Genomic DNA, 22,778 nt, shown 5'->3' on the forward strand with positions numbered 1-22,778 from the left:
TAAAACAAGAGAACAAAGACCATTTCTTAGAGAACAACCAAACAAGGAGAGAGAAGAAAACACCTCCAAGTTTAGAAGGTCTTTTACAAGGACTCACCAAGATGACAATCCTAGAAGAAAGGAAGAAATGTACAAAGAAAGACAGAATAGAACCCCCATCCGCCACAGATCAAAATCAAGAGAAGAGAGAACTACGAGAGTCAAACAACATTGACTAAGAAAAAGACCTCACTTAAACACGAGGATATCAATACAACCATTATCCTCTTATCATAAGAAGAAATATTACTCCACAAAAAGAGGGTGTAGAGGCGGAAAGAAAAGGAAAATCACCAAAAACAAAAGGAGGGAAACACCAGCTCCCATTCCAACCAAAGAGGTCAATCATATTTATAACCTCAGCAAACGTCAACTCACTGATCAAGAATTGAAGGTACTTAACAAAGGCCTTAAATATGCACCCACTTCCCATATGGACGAATTTGACAAGTTTGTTGATGTCCAGAAATTCGTCAGGAAAATCACGTTGAGGAAATTCTTTGCTACCAAAGAAAAAGAACAATCAAACTGAAGACACTCAAGCCATAGAACAACCATCTGAAGACAGAAAAAATAAAAAAATCTACTTTCTATCCGATGTACATAAAAGGGAATTTCATTGATTCATTCACGAAAGTGGTAACAGAAGAAATCAGCCTCCTAAAAAAACAAAAAATCAAATTCAATCTGACTAAAAAAGAACGTAAGGTCATACAAGATCTCAGTAATGATCATGATATTGTCATCAAACCTTGTGATAAGGGAGGAGGAATAGCTATTTTAGACAGGGATAATTACATAAAAGAAATAAACCAACAACTTGCTGATACCACCACGTATCAGAAACTGAAGAACTACCCATCAGAAAAAATAAAAGACAGCTTCCAAAACCTCATCAATAAACATTTATCAACTGGAGGACTGAAAAAAGAAGAATATGACTATGTCAAAATAGAACATCCTATTACTCCAACCATTTACATCCTTCCAAAAGTTCACAAGAGTGTCACCAACACTCCAGGGAGACCAATCATAGCAGGAACCGATAGTTTAACATCCAATCTATCATCTTTGATTGACTCCATTCTCCAGCCATTAGTAACATCCAACAAAGCATACCTAAAAGATACAGGAGACACAATTCTCAAATTGGAAACCATTAACTGGGAAGAAGGAATGTGTATGGCTTCAGCCGACGTAACATCTTTATACACTTGTATCCGACATGAGCAAGACCTTCAAGCAGTTACGTGGTTTTTGGATAAAACTCCATATGAAATAGAAAGGAAAAATTTCATTTTAGATGCCATCCGGTTTATTTTAGAAAATAATTTCTTTTTCTTCAATGTGGACTTTTATTTACAAAAAACTTGCACAGCAATGGGCACAAAATTTGCCCTCAGTTATGCCAACCTTTTCATGAGCTATTGGGAAGAGAATGAGATATTCCGTCACCATGCTTCGGGGAGCCAACTTAAGAATTGGTATAAGTATATCGACGACATCCTCCTTTTTGGTCATCTACAGAAGAAGAATTATCAACCTCTTTTGCACAACTTAATAACAATGATAAGAATATCAAATTCACTCTATCAAGCAGTCAAAAAGAAATTAATTTCCTTGACCTAACTATCTACGCAGAAAATCAAAGGCTAAACACTAAAATTTATCAGAAACCAACAGATGTAAACACGTACATTCCGGTAGACAGCCAGCATCACTCACTATGGTTAGAAGGAGTACCTAAAAGTCAATTTCTCAGAATAAAAAGAAATTGTAGCAGTAATCTAGTCGCCAAAAAAATGATGGACCAAATGAAGAACAATTTTATGGAGAAAGGATATAAAGAAGATGATCTCAATGATATTATAACCAAAACAGAAGAAATAGAAATAAAAGATCTTTTAAAACCAAAACCAAGTGAAAAACAAAGGAAAAATGACAAATTGAAATGGGCCTTCATCACACAATATGATACACAATACCGACAAGTGGAAAGGATTTTTAAGAAAAATTGGCACCTACTAACAAGAGACCCCATACTTCGTGGGACCATTCCTGACCAACCAAGTTTCATCTACCGGAGATCAAAGAATCTCAAAAATCATCTGGTCAGAAGCGTTCTACCCATGCCTACCAAAAACCTTGTACGGACAAAAGGTTTCCACAGATGTGGAATCTGTATATGCTGTAAAAGTATTAAAGACACCACAAGTAAACATACAACTTTGACAGTAAACGGGACAAATTTCAAGATTAAAGACTTCATTACGTGCCATACCTCCAACGTTATATACTTAATTGAATGTAGCTGTGGCCTATGCTATGTAGGCAGAACGTCCAGACCCTTAAAAGTAAGGATCGCAGAACATTTAAGGAATATTAAAAAAGGTCTGGAAACACATCACCTATCCAAACACTTCAAATTTCAACACAACTGTTCACCCCAAGATATCAAAAAATTTATGGGACTCAAACATGTAAAATCAACTTGGCGAGACAAAAACATCGAAACTAATCTGGCAAAAACAGAAATGAAGATCATATTTTCATTAAAAACTTTAAATCCTTCTGGACTCATCCAAGATTTCGAACTCAAATGGTTCTATAATAGATCTCACCTTCTTTTCATTTACCCTTTTACCTACTTTCATTCACATTTTTATTAATTATTTTTATCAACCTTACTTGATTGATTTACTGATAAATATTGTTTTATTTATAGGGCCGATTGGGATGAGTATCTATGTTAGTACATATACACAATGAACTCCTTAAACCCTTTTATCAAAACGGACCCTCGAAAACTACATCTTCCAGCATGCTCTCCTTGATCAGACTACAACTTCCGGCGTATAATAAAACTACTTCCGGCTAAGAAACATTTCCGGACTCTTTACACCAAACAAAATCTTCATTGGGCTCCTTTAAGAAAACCCCTCTCTGACCAGTGACTTAAGAAGAACAAATTATTCTGTAAATAGAAGATCTCCTAAGACGGACTTGATTTTCATTTCCGTCGCGGTGAAAAACTACAACTCCCGGCATGCCAAGCGGCTTTTTGACAACATCCGGTCACGTTCGCTTGTCCCGCGGCGTGCATCCATGTGGTACATGTGACTATTGTTCACTTCTAAACGGTCATCTCTTCATTTTGTTCATACCTAATTGTATTTTGTTTTATCTTATGCTGTTTTATAATGTTTTTATGTACTCAGCACTTCCGTCATCGGCAACCGGAACCGGAAGTGATATTGCTATTTCTAATTGCTGCTAGTATAAATAGAGCATCATGTACAGTATGCCATTATGCCTTGAAAAAGAGTCCTAGAGACTCGAAACGCGTTGGCCTTAAGGAGGCATTGTTATTGGATTTGGTGTTTGGTCCCAGTCAGGTAAGAACCTTATTTTTCATTTATTCCATCCTGAGCATTGGATACCGGAACTCTGCTCTTCCTTCCCTGTCAGGACCAGACAATGCTGGTAATTTTTAATTTTTAAATTTCACTCATTTTTTGTGTGTCCTATACGAATAAATTCATAGTTTTTTTTTATCATCACTGACGTCTGCCTGAGATAAAAGAAACCATTATAGGAGGGACACATGCTATCTATACCGTGAGTAATGGTACGCTCTTTGGTCTTGCACCTTCAGATAAAGAAACTGCGATGTGTGCTGCTCAGCTACTCACTTTGTAAGTGAGGTACGCCATCTGACACCTACGGGCGTCAAGCTTACTATCTGTCTTGTGTTAAAGAAACTGTTATATATGTCATTCAGCACCTCACTATGTAAGTGAGGTATGCTATAGAACATCAGTATTTTTCATACTCCTGCATACTTCAATGCAAGATCTTGTTATCTTAGGATAAAAACATAATTTGTCCATGTCCTCACATATTACATGTGAAGCAAAACATACATATCTTTTCAGTATTTTCATCTACCTGTAAATTCACAGGTTAGAGATTTTCTACACATGATCCTTCTCCAGTTATGTTTTCTATGTACCTCTGAGTTCAAGAATTTTCCCAGAAGAGGAATTTAGAAGAAGGATCCTAAACATCTAGGATAAGTACTCCATAGGAAATTATTTTTCACCCATTTCCTCCTTATAAGCACGGTAGCGCCATCTTCTTCACAAACCCAACACTCTCTTAGACAATTTATTGGACTTTACAGGGATAGGTCCACCAGTGAAGTTACGAGGCTGCCACCTTGTTAAGTGAAGCACCCAGCTGACTCCAAAAAACCTCTTCCATGTTAACATATTTGCCCTCTCGTATGTGATACCTAATTCTGGGCCGTATCCCTCTTACAACAGCCGTATTAGCACATTGCAGAGAATCCTCTGGACCCTCCTCTGAGGACATGCTGGAACTGCTGTGTTTGTGCTTCCTTTTGTGTTTTCTCTTACAACCACTGCAATCACTATCCTCTGAATCTGAGGACTCCGAGGAAGATGTGGATGAACCACTCTCCATCCTGCGCTTGCCTCTACACTTACGCTTATCCGCAGCTTTCTGCTTGCATGTTTTCTCTGTAACCACTGACTTATTGACCGAGCTGACTTCCGCACACTCTTGGCATGCCTCAAAGTCAAAATCAGACTCACCATCATACCTTCCACCATTGTCCTGAGCGGATTCGACCACAGCCGCAGATTCCCCTGAATCTTTCTGTAGCTCGGGGACAATTAAAGATACTGCAGGAGAAATGCAAGGGGAAACATCCACTAGACACTCATCAAGCATCTCCTGACCCCCCCTTTTCCTTTGTGTTCTAGCACGTGAACCAGCGGCTGCTGCTTCACTTACACTACCCTCATTAATCATGCTAGGCTTCAGCCCCCTCAAAACTATCCCCTCAGCATGACCAGCAGTATGAATGGGGACAAGTGCTGATATCACTGAGGTGCATATGGACGCCACCTCAGACGAATTCCAGCCAGTACCTTTGCACACTCCTGCCTGGCGACAGCGCCCTAAACATACTGCATCTGCATATCACCGCTCAGGGGCCGTGGGTCTGCTTTGTGTTACTTCAGAAACCACATTCCTGCCCCTCACACTCAATTTTAAAGGTTCAATTCCCTGCTGCATGCCAGCATTATCAAGGCCTGAAGTGCCCGCGCGCTGACCAACTCCCCTTGTAATTGCCACCCCATAAACCAGCCCTCTCCCTGTTACCGACTCCATTGGGTGCTCCCAATCCTTGCACCACTGATTGTTTATGTGTTCCCATAACGTCCCTTCCAGACTGCTCACCTCTAGAAAGTTTGGTTCTGTAACGAATGCCTCTGCCCACCACGGTCCCCCACGGGCCCACGGGGCGACCACAATGCACCTCCAGAACATGCAATCCTGAGGTAACCCTTCTCGCTGCTACTGCTCTCCGCATCACCCCACTCCATGGTTCCACCAGGGCGCCAATGCTCCGAGACATCATACCTTCCGTTTGCGCATCCAAAGCAACACCACTCACACCACTATGTCTGCTACAAGCGTATGTCACAGACGAGCTGGTCACCCGGCCTCTGTGTGATGCAGCTCCGCCAACCACTGCTCTCACTAGAGGTCGAGCCCGACACCTGGCGACGGTATTATCACCCACATTCACTATACCTCGTTGCCCTCCTGACACAGACTCCGCGGTACCCCTACCACCGCTTTCAATAAAACGGATATGAGGACCCGCAGCGCGACTGGGCCTTGGCATGTTAAGGAAAGAATAGGTTAGATAAAGGAAAGATTAGAGAATAAAGGGGGGAGAAAGAGAATAGCAAAGAAAGAAAGGAAATTGAAAAGAAAATACAACAAATTTGCAATTATAAACAGTTCAGTACAACACAAACATAGAGCACTTCACTGTTCAATTTTTCCTGAGGAAAAGAGGGAGAACTTAATCAATCCTCCCTCATAAGGGCTAAACCCCTCCCATCACCTGATTCCTCAGCAACCCCATAGGTCAAGCAGTTACCATAGAAACACCTCCACCTGTCCTTGCTGCTTCATTCAGTATACTACTCAGAATTTTATGTCACTACAGACCATGCATTCCCAACCATGGTCCTCAAGGCACACCAACAGTGCAGGTTTTAACAATATCCAGGCTTCAGCACAGATGGTTAAATCAAAATAACTGAGGTACTAATTAAGTCACCTGTGTTCCAGCCTGGACATCACTAAAAGTGATACCTTGAGGACCGAATGTGCCTTGAGGACCGAGGTTGGGAATGCCTGCTATAGACATATGAAATGTCCACCGTTCTCTTTAGCTAACAAATTTGCTGCTGCAATCAGAACTGAAATAGGCCCTCGGAACTGCCGACATCAGATCTTCCATTAATATCACTTGAGAATAGAAGTGCCATTTTGAAAAATATTATATACAGAAGGATATACATATATCAGAATTACTTGTGCATTACTACTGTACTTCAACTTTCATTTTACCTGACAAAAGAACTTCAGTAATTTGGAAGATTTCAGAATAATTTTGTCATGTTTATATTATTTATGATGTTAATACTATACTATGGCATCCACTACCTCATATTTTCTTCTGGTTTCCAGGGCACAGTTTTTTGCTTGCAATCCTCAAGCCAATATACAGAAAGTACAGTATATATACAGTAACCATAATAGCATACCTGCATAAAACAACAAAGGACATAAAAAAACATCCAGTGGGCTTAGTTGGACCAGGGAATAAGACGTCAAGATTGGCAGTCAGTAACTTTGATATGAACTGTGACCTCTCCTCATGATGGACACAGCTGAACTCCAGGGCAGGGGCATATGTTTTCAATAAAAGATCATAGAATCGTCATCTCAAAGTCAACATCTTCCTGAACAAAAATATCATCATTTAATTATTATATTGTGGATTCAAGCAAGATTGTTCTACAGTCTGAAAAAAAAAATGCATTTTTTTCAGCCCTGACCCAACAAGATCTGAATATGAAATAAAGGATTTAGTCTTGATCTCTCCATCATGTGTGAGCAGATGCCCTGGTAAATGTTAACTTAATGCTTTGAATAACTCTATAAAAGATGGGTTTAGGTTGTAATAGGTTTAAATGTCAATTTATTTAATAATCACTGTGTGTTGTACAAATATGATTTGTGGGAAAGGATTTGTTTAGCACAAATTTTAAATGAATCAATGCAATGTTGGAGTTCTTAAGTCATTCTTTGCTCAGAAGTAATTTTCTTTAAGGATAAAAATAAATTTAAACTGAGATATCGGATCTTATTTCCATATTATTTTTTTGACCTGCATGTTAAACATACCAGCTGGGAAATCTGTTAATGTTATTCTTTTTCAGGCTTCCTTTGGCTGGTTCGTCTTCATCTTTTTCCTATCCTACTTATTAAGTGCAAAGTGCTCATAGCGCTAAGGCTTAAAGTATAGCAGAAATGGATGCAAATAAACACATAAACTAATAGACTGGGGACGTTGTGTTTCCTTTTGTATAACAATAAAGATTTATAAATATGTATAGGTGTTTCTCATACATTGGCAGAGTTTATATATTTACATCCCTTATAGGGAAAACAGTTTGGATGCAGGGAAAATAGGATGCTTTTTAGCATTTTATTTTATTAGTATTTCTTAACTTGCTAAACATTTTTTTTAAAGTACTGTACTTATTTCTTTTTTTTAATTCTTGTTTTCTGGTAAGCAGCAAATGGAACGTTCTTGCCTTCTTCAGATTATTAATATTTATTCATATTATTAAAAGCTTCCATTGGCTGTGGATAGTGCTCAGACAAGAGTTCCCCGGTACGGAAACTTTTTTGTGCTTTATCAAAAACTCCATAACTTATAAATTTGTAATATCAACTCCAGAGTACATAAGCTTCAGTTTTCATTAGAATACAGAGCAAATCACTAACCCCCAGGTGTATTAATATACACTGAATTTACATATTTATAAGGGCTTATACACTAACACTGCATTGCGGTTTCCCCCAAGGTCCTTGGAATATCCAGCAAATGCCTCATAATGAGCTCACATTATTATATGTTGTTAAGGCGGTACTTGCACAATTGATTTTAAATGGAGGAAGTACAGTACATGTAAGTGCACCTATCCAAGTGAGGCCTGTAAATAACCCTAATATTGTCCTCCACTCAATTCTGAACTCACCATGTACATTATACTGGAGGTTTTCTGTTTTTCATCACACAGTCACAGTGATATTTAATTAGTGACAGCTAGGGCAAGGCTGAGTAAGAGCCCAGACTTCAACGTTCAAGAGAGTTCCACCAAGTAAGCAAAGTGAGTGGATGGGTATTGTACTAGTCAGTGCATATGGAGAAAGTAGTAGCTGCTGTACTATTATTGTCTGTCTATGTCTCGTCTGTGACTAAAGTGCTGGAAATGAATGATCCCCCACATAACCTCCCAACATGACCCTCTCCAAGAGGGACTGAATGCTCTGCTCTTGGACTTCCCTCTCAATTTATTATTACCGGCACCTCTACTGAAACACCTTTCTTTTCCGTTAACTAGTTCAGCACAGGTGATGGCAATCATAAATTGAGAGAGAAGTCCAGGAGCAGAGCATTTTGTCCCTCCTGGTGACGGTCATGTAGGGAGGTATGCACCTAGATCACCCTGAGTGATCACTAACAGCTCTATAGGTGCTTGAGAGGTGCCCGGATAACAGTAACTGATGTTGGATTACCTCTTTAAAACTCCATAAGGACAGGCTTCTCCAAGCTCTTTAGATACCACCTGGTGTACACAACTAAAATAAGGTATAGCAGGTTGTATAGAAAAGGTGGTCACAAGGTAGTTTACAAGCAGTTGATCTTTGAGCATTGTGTTGACCACGGATGACCCCTATTTTATAGTGTGATGCTGCTTATCCTATATAATAACAGGCTAATGCTACTCCTCACCTCTATGGGAGGAAAGTCAAGTGTTTTGCACATGGCGGCCACTAGATGGTGCCAGATGGAGCAATTGAAGCACCGGCGCTGACATTACTGTTATGTCGTTCCATCATTTTGACGGACTGGTAACTAGTATTTATGTATTGCACTAATTAATCAGCATTTATGCTATTATGGAATTCATCCCCATTATCTATATGTGAGGGATGTGCTTTGAAGGGAGAATTACAATAATGATGTTTCATTATCCTTTACTGTTTTAGTTTCCTCTTCCAAAATATCCTTTTGTTTGCTGTATTAATAATAATATTAATTATCGTTATTGAAACAAGGGAAACTATGGTAAATATGCAGATCATAACCATAGCTATTAATTAAGAAAAGTCTTCAAGTAAATATAGGGCTGTTATACTCAAAGTACTTTATTAGTGGCACTTTCAGTAGATATAGCAGAAATTCATATAGCCTTGATGAGCATAATGACATTTCAAACATGATGCTAAAGTCACGCAGTTCCATGGAAAATGTAATGTATGTAAAAAATTAAAGGACCACGCCTCTTCTCATTTAGGAGAAATGATACCTGAAAATCAGATGGCTATAATGCCCACATATAGTGTCCGTGTTGATGATGACACAAACTCAAAGGCACCAATAACAGCAGCTGAATTTGTGTAGACAAACTGCAATATCAATGTTGAAAATAAATTAACAGCTTTTGCAGTCTAAAGTGTAGGCCAGGGTTACTCATTTCTGAAGAGCTAATGCAAGGTCTTGATTCTGAAGATAATTATAATGATGATATTAAGAGGGAGCCAAATCAAGAAGGTACATAAACTTTTAATTTGCTTTCATTTGGACAAAGATAAAGAGACAGATGTTAAAAGTTGGGGTTGTGGTGAGGATAAACATAATGAATTAGTTTGCACTTTTCTCTCTAAGGGGGATATTCAATTAGCCGCAGTCATTTACCATAGCTAATTAAACACGCACCCCTTCCTACCCAGGAACTGTCCAATCAGCCCTGCAGCCAGCACTGATCGGGCTGGTGAAACAGAATCCCTTATAATCAGGCGTTATTTTCCCAAACACTACCATGAAAACAAATAGGTCCATGAATTGTCATAGCATCTATGTGTTTTCGACAGAAAATTTTCTATTTTTTAGTTTAAAAAAATGCAGGCTAATTGAATAATCGCTAAAAAAATTAGTACTGAAAAAAATGTGAAAACTACACAAAAAATGTATGGGTGTAATTGAATATGCCCCTAAGGATGACATGAAGGGGCTAATGCAACTCCCTCAATACAGTTTTACTTAAAATAAAAATTATATAATACTGCTATTACATAGTCTGCCAGTGCAACAAGTGAAACAAAAAGCCACTAGTTACTATGGGGGTAATTCAGACCTTATCACTAGGCTGCGTTTTTGCACAGCGGGCGATCAGGTCTAAACTGCGCATGCATATGCAGCGCAATGCGCAGGCGCGTCACACAGGTACAAAGTGGATTGCCGCTCATCGATGGGTTTGTGCAAAGAATCCATTCGCGCTGGCGTTCGCAAGGAGATTGACAGGAAGAAAGGTGTTTGTGGGTGGCAACTGACCGTTTTCTGGAAGAGTTTGGAAAAACACAGGCGTGTTCAAGCATTTGCAAGGAGGGTTCCTGACGTACAGCTCTGCTACACATGCGTTCGCACACTTGCACAGCTAAAATACACTCCTCTGTGGGCGGCGACTATCTGATCGCAGCAGTGCAAAAATCACTTGCTAGCGATCATGTCTGAATTAGCCCCTATACAGGGGCGTCAGAACATTTTTAGGTTGTGGGTGCAAGATATAATTTCATTTTGGCGCCCCCAAATTGCTAAATCGCTAAATTTCACCCACTCATAGTTAATGAAATATGATCGCCGACTGCACTTAGGGGACTATTTACTAAGCCTTGCATGGAGATAAAGTAGACAGAGATAAAGTACCAGCCAATCAGCTCCTAAGTGTAATTTTTCAAATCCAGCCTGTGGCATGACAGTTAGGAGCCGATTGGCTGCTACTTTATCTCTGTTGACTTTATCTCCATTCAAGGCTTAGTAAATAGACCCCACAGTCATAGAGTGTGAATAAAATCTCTGGCAAGCACAACGAGCCACTGCGCCTGCAGCATGGCGAGCGCAGCAAGCCCGCAAGGGACTCTTTGTGCTCACTCTGCTGCTGGTATTCTGGCAGCTGGGATGCCACTGTCAGTATATTGACAGACGGCATCCTGTCCGCTGGGATATCATTACCATCCCATAAGGATATTTGGATGTAGCCACGATCATCGTTGCCGTATGCACTGCACTGTGACTGTGGTACCTGCCTTCAGTGCCTTGTGAGGACTGACGAGTCCTCAGACCTGGGGGTGGAGCCATAGAGGAACTGGAGGCGGTACCAGCATAGGAGGCTAAGGAGGCACAATAGAAAAGAGCCCGGGAGTTCCAGGGATGGAGGCGCTGTGGTTGGTGGAGGAGTTTGGGACCTGTGCGTAGCAGCAGTACGTCTCTTTACAGGTGAGCCTGGCCGCTGGCCGGGAGTATGGGACCACCAGGGAGTAGGAGGGGCCAGTGGCGGAGCTTGTGAGTGGTGGGCCCAGTTGCAAAACTTTACTGTGGGCCCCCCTCCTCCACCCAACCCAAGTTCACAATATGCCACATGGCACTGGGTTACAGAGAGAGGTACAGGGTAACAAGGATGAGGCAGAAGGTGACATGCAGAGACTGACAGGGAGACTGTTGGTAAAAGGGAGAAGTAATGGATGACAGGAAAAGGGAGAAACAGTGAGTGACAGGGAGAGGGTGACTGGAAGAAGGTGAATAGTAGAGGCAGAGAGTATGAGAGGTATCTGTAGGAGGGAGTAAAGGGAGTAAATTAGTTTGAAAGGGTTTACTGGGACATGAAGGGAAAGTATCAGTGGGCGAGACAGGCAGAAAAGAAAACAAACAACATTAACATGAGAGCTGAGGAAAGGCAATGCTAGTGAAAGAATTTACTAAAGGATAATAGAGGAATTATGGGGCAGATTTATTAAGCTCTGTGAAGTGATAAAGTGGAAGGAGATAAAGCACCAGCCAGTCACCTCCTAACTGTCATTTTTCAAACACAGCCTGTGACATGACAGTTAGGATCTGATTGGCTGGTACTTTATCACCGTGCAATTTATCACTTCACCAGGCTTAATAAATCTGCCCCTATGTCAGGGAAGAAGAAAGAGAGGGAGAGAGAGAGGGGAAGAGCAAGGGAGAGAGGTGTAGGGGAACACAGAGAGAGAGAGAGACGGGGAAAGGAGGAGACAAAGGGAAAGAGAGAAAGATATGGTAGGAGAGAAAGAGAGAAGGGGAGACAGAGGGAGGGAGAGAGAGAGAGGAGAGATGGAGGGGTACATTTACTAACGCTTCTAAAAATGAAAAGTGGTGATGTTACCCATAGCAACCAGTCAGATTCTATAATTTCTCTGTTGCATTGTAGAAAATGACAGACAGAATCTTATTGGTTTCTATGGGCAACATCACTTTTCATTTATAGAATCTTTAGTAAATTTACACCGGAGAGAGAGGGGAAGACGGAGAGAGAGAGAGATATGGGAAGATGGAGAGAGAGAGCGTGAGGAAGACGGAGAGAAAGAGGAAGACAGGGAGAAGCAGAGAGAGAGGGAGATGGAGTGAGATAGAGAGAGGGAGAGGGAGTGAGAGAGAGAAAGGGAGACGGAGTGAGAGAGAGGGAGACAGGGGGAGACAGAATGAGAGAGAGAGAGACAGAGTGAGAGAGAAAGAGGGAGACAGAGTGAGTGAGAGAGAGAGAGGGAGACAGAGTTAGAGGAGGGCAGTGATAGGGGGAGATAGAGAGAGAGAAAGAGACATGGAGGTGGGGGGGGAGAGAGAGGGAGATGCAGAGAGAGAGAGAGGGAAATGGAGAGAGGGAAACAGACAGGGAATTTGGAAAGAGAGAGGGGAGAAGGAGAGAGGGGGTGAGATGGAGAGAGAGGGAAAGGGGGGACAGAAGGAGCAAGAGAGATAGATGGAGGGAGAGAGGAAGAGGTAGGAAGATAAACAGAAAGGGGGGGTCGGAGAAAGAGAGAGAGGGGTGGAAGGAAGAGAGCAAGAGGGGAGGGAGAGAGAGATGTAGGAGAAGAGGAAGAGGGAGGGAGAGAGGGGGCCAAGATAGAGACGAGAGAGAGAGGGCAGAGGGAGAGAAAGCATTTGAGAGATAGGGCCAAAAGAGAGAGGAGACAAGGGAAAGAGGATCTGTGGGAGGGAGAGAGACCGCAAATGACAGAGAGATAGAGAGAGAGAGAGAGAGAGAGAGAGAGGCTGAGCAGCGCTTGCCACTTGTACTATTCTTGTGTTGTTGTTTTTCCTACTTTGCGACAGTAGTGGCTGCTGCGCATGGGGATGGCCAGTGTCTCTGCTTCCCTCCCATGGAATTTTGGCAACAGGGACAATCAGAAGACGTGAGAGAGCGGGCTGTGTGAAGAGGCGTCACTAGAGTTGTTGTCACCCCTCGCTGCCCACGATCCAGTTGCCAACAGCTGCAAACTCCAGTCCAAACAAGTCAATTATTCAGCTAGCAGCAGCTGAAACGGCTAACAGGACACTGGAGAAGTATAAGAGGTGCGCAATTGCGCAGCTCCTCTATTAATCATGCTCTTCCAAGCATGCCGTGCAGCTCCTGACTGGTGTAATGACATAATGCTGGTAACGACATGGCAATGGGCATTCTAGGAGAAGATAGAATAATGGACTTAGACCCATCCGGTGGCAGCAGGGGGTGAGCAAGTGCTGCTCATAGTATCAGCACAAAGAGGGATACACGTCAGTGCAGTTTTTTGTAATAGCGGAGGAGGGTGTGAGTGTGGCACTTGGTGTGGGTGCAGACCGCATCTCCCCCTCTGTATCCCCCTTGCTTCAGTTGGGACAGGTAGCGCTATTGAGTTTGGGAAGGAGGAGCTAAGAGCTGCCCCTCCTCCCTCTCCGGCCTGGACCCGAACAAAGACTGTGTACAGCGGCAGCGCCATCATAGGTTCTGGTGTTCTGGCAGCGGGCAGTGCAATGCTGGCAGTGGAATGAGTCATTGTGACTCATTGTAATGCCGGCGGATGAGGGCCCCTTCACTGCGCTGGGCCTCTGTGCGCTGGCACTAGATCCGCCTCTGAGAGGGGCTAAGCATTATGCATAATGCTCCTGCGGGCGGCTACAGTCACTGCACGGAGCAGAGGATGTAATGTGCGGTCAGGTGAAAGACCGCATAATACATCCTCCGCTCTGTGCAGTGAATGTAGCTGCTCACAGGAGCATTGTGCATACATGATCGGCAGAGACGTAACTAGGGTTTTTGGTGCCCAGGGCAAGATAATGAATGCCCCCCCCCCCTCCTCCACACACACACACACACACACAGTAAATATAGGAAGGGGCGTGGCCATTGAAAATGGGGCATGTCAACATGACATGCCACCTGTTTCTCGTCACTCTGGGAAGATTACCATTGCATATGCACCTTACCTATATGGTGCTTTCTCACAATGTGGAACCTCTGAAGAAATGTATCCTCACTGGATACATGAACTATAGGTCCATCATACAGAAGATGCATGTTTCTGTAGGAATACAATAACATTTCAACCAGACTCGTGCCCCTTGTGTCACTTCCTGCCCCCTGCGTACTGTATCTCAGCCACACCATCTCCTCCCTGCATCTCTCAGCACACCATCACCTCTCTAACACATCATCTCTCAGGACACCATCATCTCCCCCTTGTCGCCTCTCAGCACACCATCACCCCCCTCTGCATCATCTCCTCCTTTATTCTGTCTCTCTGTATCCCTCCACCCCTTCATTAATTTCCTCCTTGTGTCACCCCTTCATTCCATGCCTCTACAAATAAAAAACAAATCCTACAGTCAGGCACCTATGCACTACGTCCCTGCTATACACGGAGTGCACGTGATAGGTCTCCTGGCGCTTTACTCACCCGAATCCTGATGCAGAGCACCCTCCTCCCAGAAGTTCAGCTATTCGGGTGGGGTGACTCTTCCAGTTCCTAGTGCCGCAAAGGAATTCTGCTGGCCCCGGACGCATATAATCATTCAGGCACTGCGGTGAGCTGCTCTTCCAGACATCAGCCTCCTCTGCAGTGCTCCCGGAGTTCCTGGTGATCTGAACGCTTGCGCTGCCCCAGCAGATCGTCCCTCTGCCCAGAGCTCAGCAACTTCAGGAACCACAGCAATTGTTCGTGGCTGGCTTCCTGCATCCGACTCCTCATCTCCCGGCGGGGTGCCATGATGTGGCAGTCAGCGATAATGACACATGGCCGGCGCTGGGACTGTGACGGCTCCTGTATGTTACTAGAGGGAGGGAGGGAGTAGAGGAGCATGTGCCACTGTCAGCCTGCTACTGCTAATAGACTGCTACAGGCTTTCAGGGATTTGCTGGTATGACGCTCAGCTACGCAAGGTCTGTCATAGCGCCCAGGGCATGAACGAACCCTGCTTGCCCTGCCCTTGTTACGCCTCTGTTGATCGGCGCCTCTCTAAAATTGGGGGGAGGAGCTGCCCCCTTGCGCCCCCAGTTCCGACGCCCCTGCCCCTATGTCGTGCTAGGGAGCATTCCAGGCTGCTGTCATCCTGAGCAATGGTAATCGATAGGACAATTGTCAGCTGCTCTATATTCTGAGAGTCTTGTGTGTAATAAAGGCAGAATGTGCTGTAGCCATCATATCCCCTTGCAGATAACCAAATAAACAGTTGACCAAATTCCTAAGTAAACTTTGCTCTGGTTAATGAAACCAACCGATGTTGCATTTGTTTCTGCATTGTCATTAAAGCTAATGCTTTCAGAGAAGCGGTAGTATGTACAGGTAAATAATAAAAAGTAGGTGCTGCCACAATGTGAAAATGGTGATAGATACATTTAAAAGTGGTAAGATAATTTGTAACATTCAATACAATATTTGACTATACCGATGAGTATCACACAACAATACTAATAATACTCATAATAATAATAATTATTATTCTTTATTTATAAAGCACCATGAGAGTTCTGCAGTGCCTAACAAAGTACATAAACAAATGAGCAAAACAAGAAAACAGTGACTTACAGTCAAGACAACGCAAGTTCATGTAATATAAACATTTCTGCATCAGTGTCTAACAAAGCACAAATCCAAATGAGCAAAACAAGAAAACAAGACAATGTAGGACAAGTACATGGTATATAAACATTTCTGCATCATTGGACATAAAACTGAAATAAGCATCAGGGAGGCAGATACCAAGGAGTATGGACTAGTTAATAGTATAAGTAAGAGAAGGAAAAGCACATTAGTTGAGAAGGTCCTGCCTCCCCTTTCTTAAATGCCCCACACTGGCTCCCCTACCACTTCCGAATCCCAGGATAAGCTTCTCACACTCACTTACTAAGCCCTTAGCCATCCCTCTGCCCACTACTCCACTCCATCCTGCCCCCGCTGTGTCCCATCACACCCTGCTGCTTTGTCCCACTCCACCTGCCGTTTTGTCCCACCCTGCCCCCCTCTGACTTCTGCTTTGTCCCCCATACTAACCTTATTTTAAGCAGCATGGAATGTTTTCTTTCTCTGCGGCTATTCTAGGGTTTAATATATTGCCATAGTAGGAAAATCCGGTGTTTACCACTTTATATATAAATTAGGAATCTTGTATTCCAAAAGAAAATGCAAAATTATGACTCGTGCTAGCCTCAGGTCCATGCAGCACTGGGGTCTTCTGGTCAGCACAGATACAACTTGGGTTATGACCTATCTCCGCCCACACAGTGAAGTGTTTTTCCTACAGCCATCACTCCTTGGCTTTGTGTAAGTGTGAGCTCCCTTTGCCAGCTTCATCGTCTTGTTCCATACAGCGGCAGCCGAGTTCAGGCCCCTTGGTTATCACTGTCATATCAAAGTGGCTGAAGAGCCCGGAGGTGTCCACAGACTGCAGCATGCAGGGTTTGTTGGCGGCTGCCACCTGGCTGGGAAAGCAGGAGTAGGAGGCTGTCCAGTCAACCATCCCACTCTCCGCTGTTCAGTTAACTGACAGGCAGGAGAGGATCATGGCATTGGCGGAGGGGAAAGGGAGAGGGATGCCAACTCTGGTTTGGAATCCTTGCTCACATCCGCTATGCACTTACCAATTTGTAGGCATCTGCCAATAAATGTGTTTTATTTTTTCCTGTGAGGGACAATGTGTGTGTGTGTGGGGGGAGTTGCACCTGATTGGGAAATTAGGAAAGGAAAAAGGTTGAGCAGCCTGTCTGGAGTGCTTGACGCAGTTTAGCAGCTGACACTCCTACATACGGGTGGTATTCATGTGACCGCCGGTCAGCTGACCGACAGTCACATGACCTCCTCCACGAGCCCGACGGCTCACTATCCCGATGGTCGGCATGCCGACCAACAGGGACTATTTCCACGACACCCATAGAGTGGGAACAGAACCCGTGGCGACCGCAGGTCGCCACCGAGGCCGCAGCGTGGTGAGCGCAGCGAGCCCGCAAGGGGCTTTCTGCACTTGCCCCTCCCCGCCGGGATCCCGGATCCCAGCGTCGGTAAGGTGACCGGCGGTCAGGAGACCGCCGGTCACCAGTACTACACCCCTACATACAGACTATACAATTATTGGGCCAGTCATGCAGCACTGGAGATCATCCATATTTGCCTGCAATGTTATGGAGCCGGGTGATGGGGGAGTGAAGAAACTTCAGTCCCCCCGTCACTGCCCCCCCCCGCCGCTGGCCGTATCCGCTGTCGGCGGCGGATCGGTATGTGTGTAGGGCCTATTAGATTTGGGTGTGGTGTGTTCAAATTGAAATCTAAATTGCAGTGTAAAAATAAAGCAGCCAGTATTTACCCTGCAAAGAAACAATATAACCCACCCAAATCTAACTCTCTCTGCACATGTTATATCTGCCACACCTGCAATGCACTTAGGGGGTCATTCCGAGTTGTTCGCTCGTTGCCGACTTTCGCAACGGAACGATTAAGGCAAAAATGTGCATGCGCATGGTACGCAGTATGCATGCGCTAAGTATTTTAGCTCAAAACTTAGTAGATTTACTCACGTCCGTACTAAGAATTTCCATCGTTGAAGTGATCGGAGTGTGATTGACAGGAAGTGGGTGTTTCTGGGCGGAAACTGGCCGTTTTCTGGGAGTGTGTGGAAAAACGCAGGCGTGCCAGGATAAAACGCGAAAGTGTCTGTAGAAACGGGGGAGTGGCTGGCCCAACGCAGGGCGTGTTTGTGACGTCAAACCAGGACCGAAATGGGCTGAGCTGATCGCAGTGTAGGAGTAAGTCTCAAGCTACTCAGAAACTGCTAAGAATTTTCTATTCGCAATTTTGCTAATTTTTCGTTCGCAATTCTGCTAAGCTAAGATACACTCCCAGAGGGGGCGGCCTAGCGTGTGCAATGCTGCTAAAATCTGGTAGCGAGCGAACAACTCGGAATGACCCCCATGGTTTTGCCCAACTGCTAACAACTTTGCTGCTGCGATCAACTCTGAATTACCCCCATGGTCAGAGCATTTAAAGATAATGAGAAATTGCTGAAATGGTTTAGCTTACACTATGCTACCAAAGTATCTACTTCTGTATGTAAAATATCTTCTTTTTTATATATATATATATATATATATATGTACAGTTCATATTTTCACAGTATAATTCAGATTTCTCATGGTCTGAATGGTACATATGTGCAGCCTGGGCAAGTAACTTGAAAGGCCGTAATTTATCACAGTGTTCCAAATTGGACTGCTACTAGGTATAATGTTACATGTAAAATTGTAACGTTCACCTTCTTTGAAATTTCTAAAACAAAGTCCTATCTGACAGTGTTGGCTCTTCAATTATAAAAATCAGTTTATGCATTCTGTCAAAATTGCAGTAACTAATTAGCACGCACAAGCCATCCTGATACCCTGGCCGGCTTCCCTCTGTCTGACTTTGAAGAATTGCTTTCTTTTTCCGTAAAGATGCCAGTGAGGGTTGTTTGCTGCATGCCAACTCTGTGCTTCCTGTAATTCCATTCACACACTACCAGAACTGTGCCAAGGCTCAATTAATTTGCCACTTAGTGCAGCTGTGTTGACAATTAAAAACACATGCTGTATTCATATGTCATTATTTTTTTTATTTTTTTCAGCAGTGCACCTTCCAGTGGTGGAACTTGTGAAAACAGCCTGAAATTATCAGAGCAAAGTATGCAAAGCTGGGAACTACAGATAATCAATTTAATAAATACCACGTTAAAGTTAAATCTGTAATGTATTGCTAAGGTAGCAAACAATTTAACCTCCTAAAATTAATAATTCATTTCACCACACAAACAAAATCTAAAAAAAAAATCAATAATTCCTCACATCCAGTTTAGCTCACAATCACTTGGCTTCCACTTCCCAAATATCTTTAGAATCAGATCCTTTCTCACCATAGATGCCAATAAAATTCTAATCCATGCACTTGCATTTCCTACCTGAGCAACTGCAGTATTCTCCGTTCTAGTCTTCCTTTCACTTCCTTTCATATACATCTCCTGCTGCTCTGTATCAGTCTCATCCTTCTACCAAATACTTTACTGGCTCCTATCTACATCAGAGTACAATTCAAGCTCTTATACACATATAAAGGCCTTAGTCATGTGACCCCACCCTATATTTCTAGCCTCATTTCTGTTCACATTGCCCCCCGTCCTCTCTGCTCATCAATTGACCGCCTCACAACTCAATACTGGTCACCTCTCACTCATGCATCTGCGATTTCTTCTGTGCTGCCCCACTGCTCTGGAGATCACTTCCTCTTCCTATCAGGCTCTCTTCCGGTATCCATACGATAAAACAAGCCCTCAAGATTCAGCTCTTCAGAAAAGCCTACCAGTCATCCTCATAGCTTAATACGCTACCCATCTGATCTCTCACTTACGTTCTTTCCCAGTTCTCCATCTTGGTTACACCCATACCTTTAGATTGTAAGCGCTCAAGGGTAGTGCCCTCTTCCACTGTTCTTAGCTCCTAGCACTAACCCTATCAAAACTGCACGTCTGTTCCTCTCTTCCACATCCTCCATCAGCAACTCTGATAACTGAATCGTGACTTACTTCCTACTACTACTCCCCCTTTCCACAAGCACATTTTTATTTCTTGTTTTCACAGGCAGAATAAGATACCCTGTTGTTCCCCTTATTTCCCCCATTCCTTCAACTCTGCATTTGTTTGTATCATGATATTACACTGTACAGTAATTATCCTATGTTTGATGTTCAGTTGTATTGTTTACCTTGTATGGCGATGAAGATATCTTGTATCACCATATAAAAAAAATGCAAATCTAATATTAATACTACTACTAATAATAATAATAATTGTAATAATAATAATTATTATTATTATTATTATTATTATTACATACATAGTAACATAGTATCTAAGGTTGAAAAAAAGACAATTTGTCCATCGAGTTCAACCTATTTGTGGTCTCCTATGCAGTATTAATTTTGGACTAATTTTGTCTGATGCTGATGTCAGCCATTGTGTTTTATTCCTCTGGGGTTTTTTTTAAACTATAGTGCATGACTACGCACCATAACCCTGGATACCCTTATCCATTAGGAAAATATCTCACCCATTCTTAAAGGTGTTGACTGAGTCTGCCATTACTACTCTCTCAGGCAAGGAATTCCAAACACGTATTGTACTTACTGTGAAAAAAACTTTTCTTCACTTTGTTTAGAATCTCCTCTCCTCTAACCTTAGAGAGTGACCATGTGTCCTCTGTGCTGATCTTACCAAAATCAGGTCCCGCGCAAGCTCTCTTTATTGCCGCTTTATATATTTGTAAATGTTGATCATGTCCCCTCTTCCTCATATTCCAGTGTCTCCATGCCCTTAATTAGTTTGGTCGCCTGCCTCTGCACCTTTTCCAGTTTCAGGATATCCTTTCTGTAGTATGGTGCCCAAAATTGTACACAGTATTCAAGATGTGGCCTCACTAGTGATTTATATAATGGGAGTATAACACTCTCGTCCCTTGCGTCAATTCCCCGTTTTATACATGCTAATATCTTATTATCCTTCTTTGCTGCAATCCTACTTTGGGTACTGCTGCTTAGTTTGCTATCTATGTAAACACCTAAGTTAGTTGTACAATTTTATTATACAGTAGTTATCCATTTGTATTGTACTGTTTACCCCTGCATGACGATGACGATATCTTGTGGCACCATTTACATAAAAAAATTAATAATAATAATAATAATAATAATAATAACAACAACAACAATATGTTTTTTATTATTATTATTATTATTATTATTATTATTATTATTATTATTATTCCCTTACACTACCTTTTTACCTTTCTACATTTTTGCGTTTATATAAGTAATAAAAATAATGAAAAATACAAAGAAGTACTAAAAAATGTTTACCAAAATACATCAGTCCAATATTTATACTTTTTCCATGAACCAAGAAAGCAAAATTTGGGATTATCTACACACATTCTGTATAGCGGCAGACTGCTAAATATTTTATCACAAATTTTGTCAAAATTATAATATATTGACTCTTAATGTTTTTTTGTTTAATAGCAATTTAAATGTGCAAAAACATTTTCTTTAGAGATATGTAATATAGTAATGAATGTAACTTATTTATCTCAGCACATTGAAGTTATATATTGCATTCAGCACTATTCACTGTCTCCTAGTTCAGTTAGAATGTGACAAAACTGCTCTCTGTACTGTGTCTGAATTACTTATGGAACACTGCCACATTCCTCTCATTTACTCCCCTATACATTAATCCTCATCTGAAGAGGGGCTGCACATTAATCAACACAAGTTTTCCATAATGGTATGCCCTCTGAGGTCAGTTATTCATGCTTATTTGGCTGTAGTACTAATGGTTAGTAAATCATCATTGACAATGAGGTTTGTTTATCATGAGTTCACCATGTATTAGAGATATTGGCTTTATTATCATGACTTTTATATAATACACATTGTCTGTAATGATTTATGTAGAATGATGACAGGTATTTGTGTCTGTGAGTGCTCAGAACATTTTAATATAACAGTATAGAACGTCCTTGTTATCTGCTACATTTGTGTCTTTCTGTATATTAGTAGTAAGGGATTTGAGGACATAACAAGCATTTGCTATATGTGTGTCCTAGTTACACTGTGAGGGAGTTTGAAAGAAAGACATAAACCCACCAATTTAACATTTTATAATGTTTTATTGCATTTATACAGATTAAGGCAAACCAGTCAGACACTCCAGTTATGTTATTTACTAATATTGTTTAAAGTTGCAGATACCTTTAATTATTAAAAAAAAAACCCACATAACACAAATTAGTAAATGCTCTACTGTCTCCCAGCAATTAAGGGACCCTTACAGTGGAGATCTCCTTTATGATGGCATAGGTGAAACTGTCATTCTGTTAGTTTTTGTGCTTTACTGTTTAAAATAAGTAAGCACATTAGAATAAGCAGGATGCGGTCAGGAATCCCGAAGGTCAGAATTTCAACAGATCCTAACGGTAAGTGCTAGGGTTAGGCACTAGGAGGAGGGTTAGGGTTAGGATCCTGGGCGGGATAGTTTGGGTTGGCTATGAGAGGGTAGGGTTAGGTTGCAGGAGGGGACAGTTAGGGTTAGACATAGAGATGAGCGGGTTCGGTTCTCAGAGAACCCTACCATTCGAGTCCGGTTCTGAGTCAGGTTCGGGTTTTCCTGCCTGACTCGGAAACCAGAATGAGGCAAAACGTCATCATC

This window comes from Pseudophryne corroboree, chromosome 9 (genome assembly GCF_028390025.1).
Source record: "Pseudophryne corroboree isolate aPseCor3 chromosome 9, aPseCor3.hap2, whole genome shotgun sequence".
Classification (NCBI taxonomy): Eukaryota; Metazoa; Chordata; class Amphibia; order Anura; family Myobatrachidae; genus Pseudophryne; species Pseudophryne corroboree.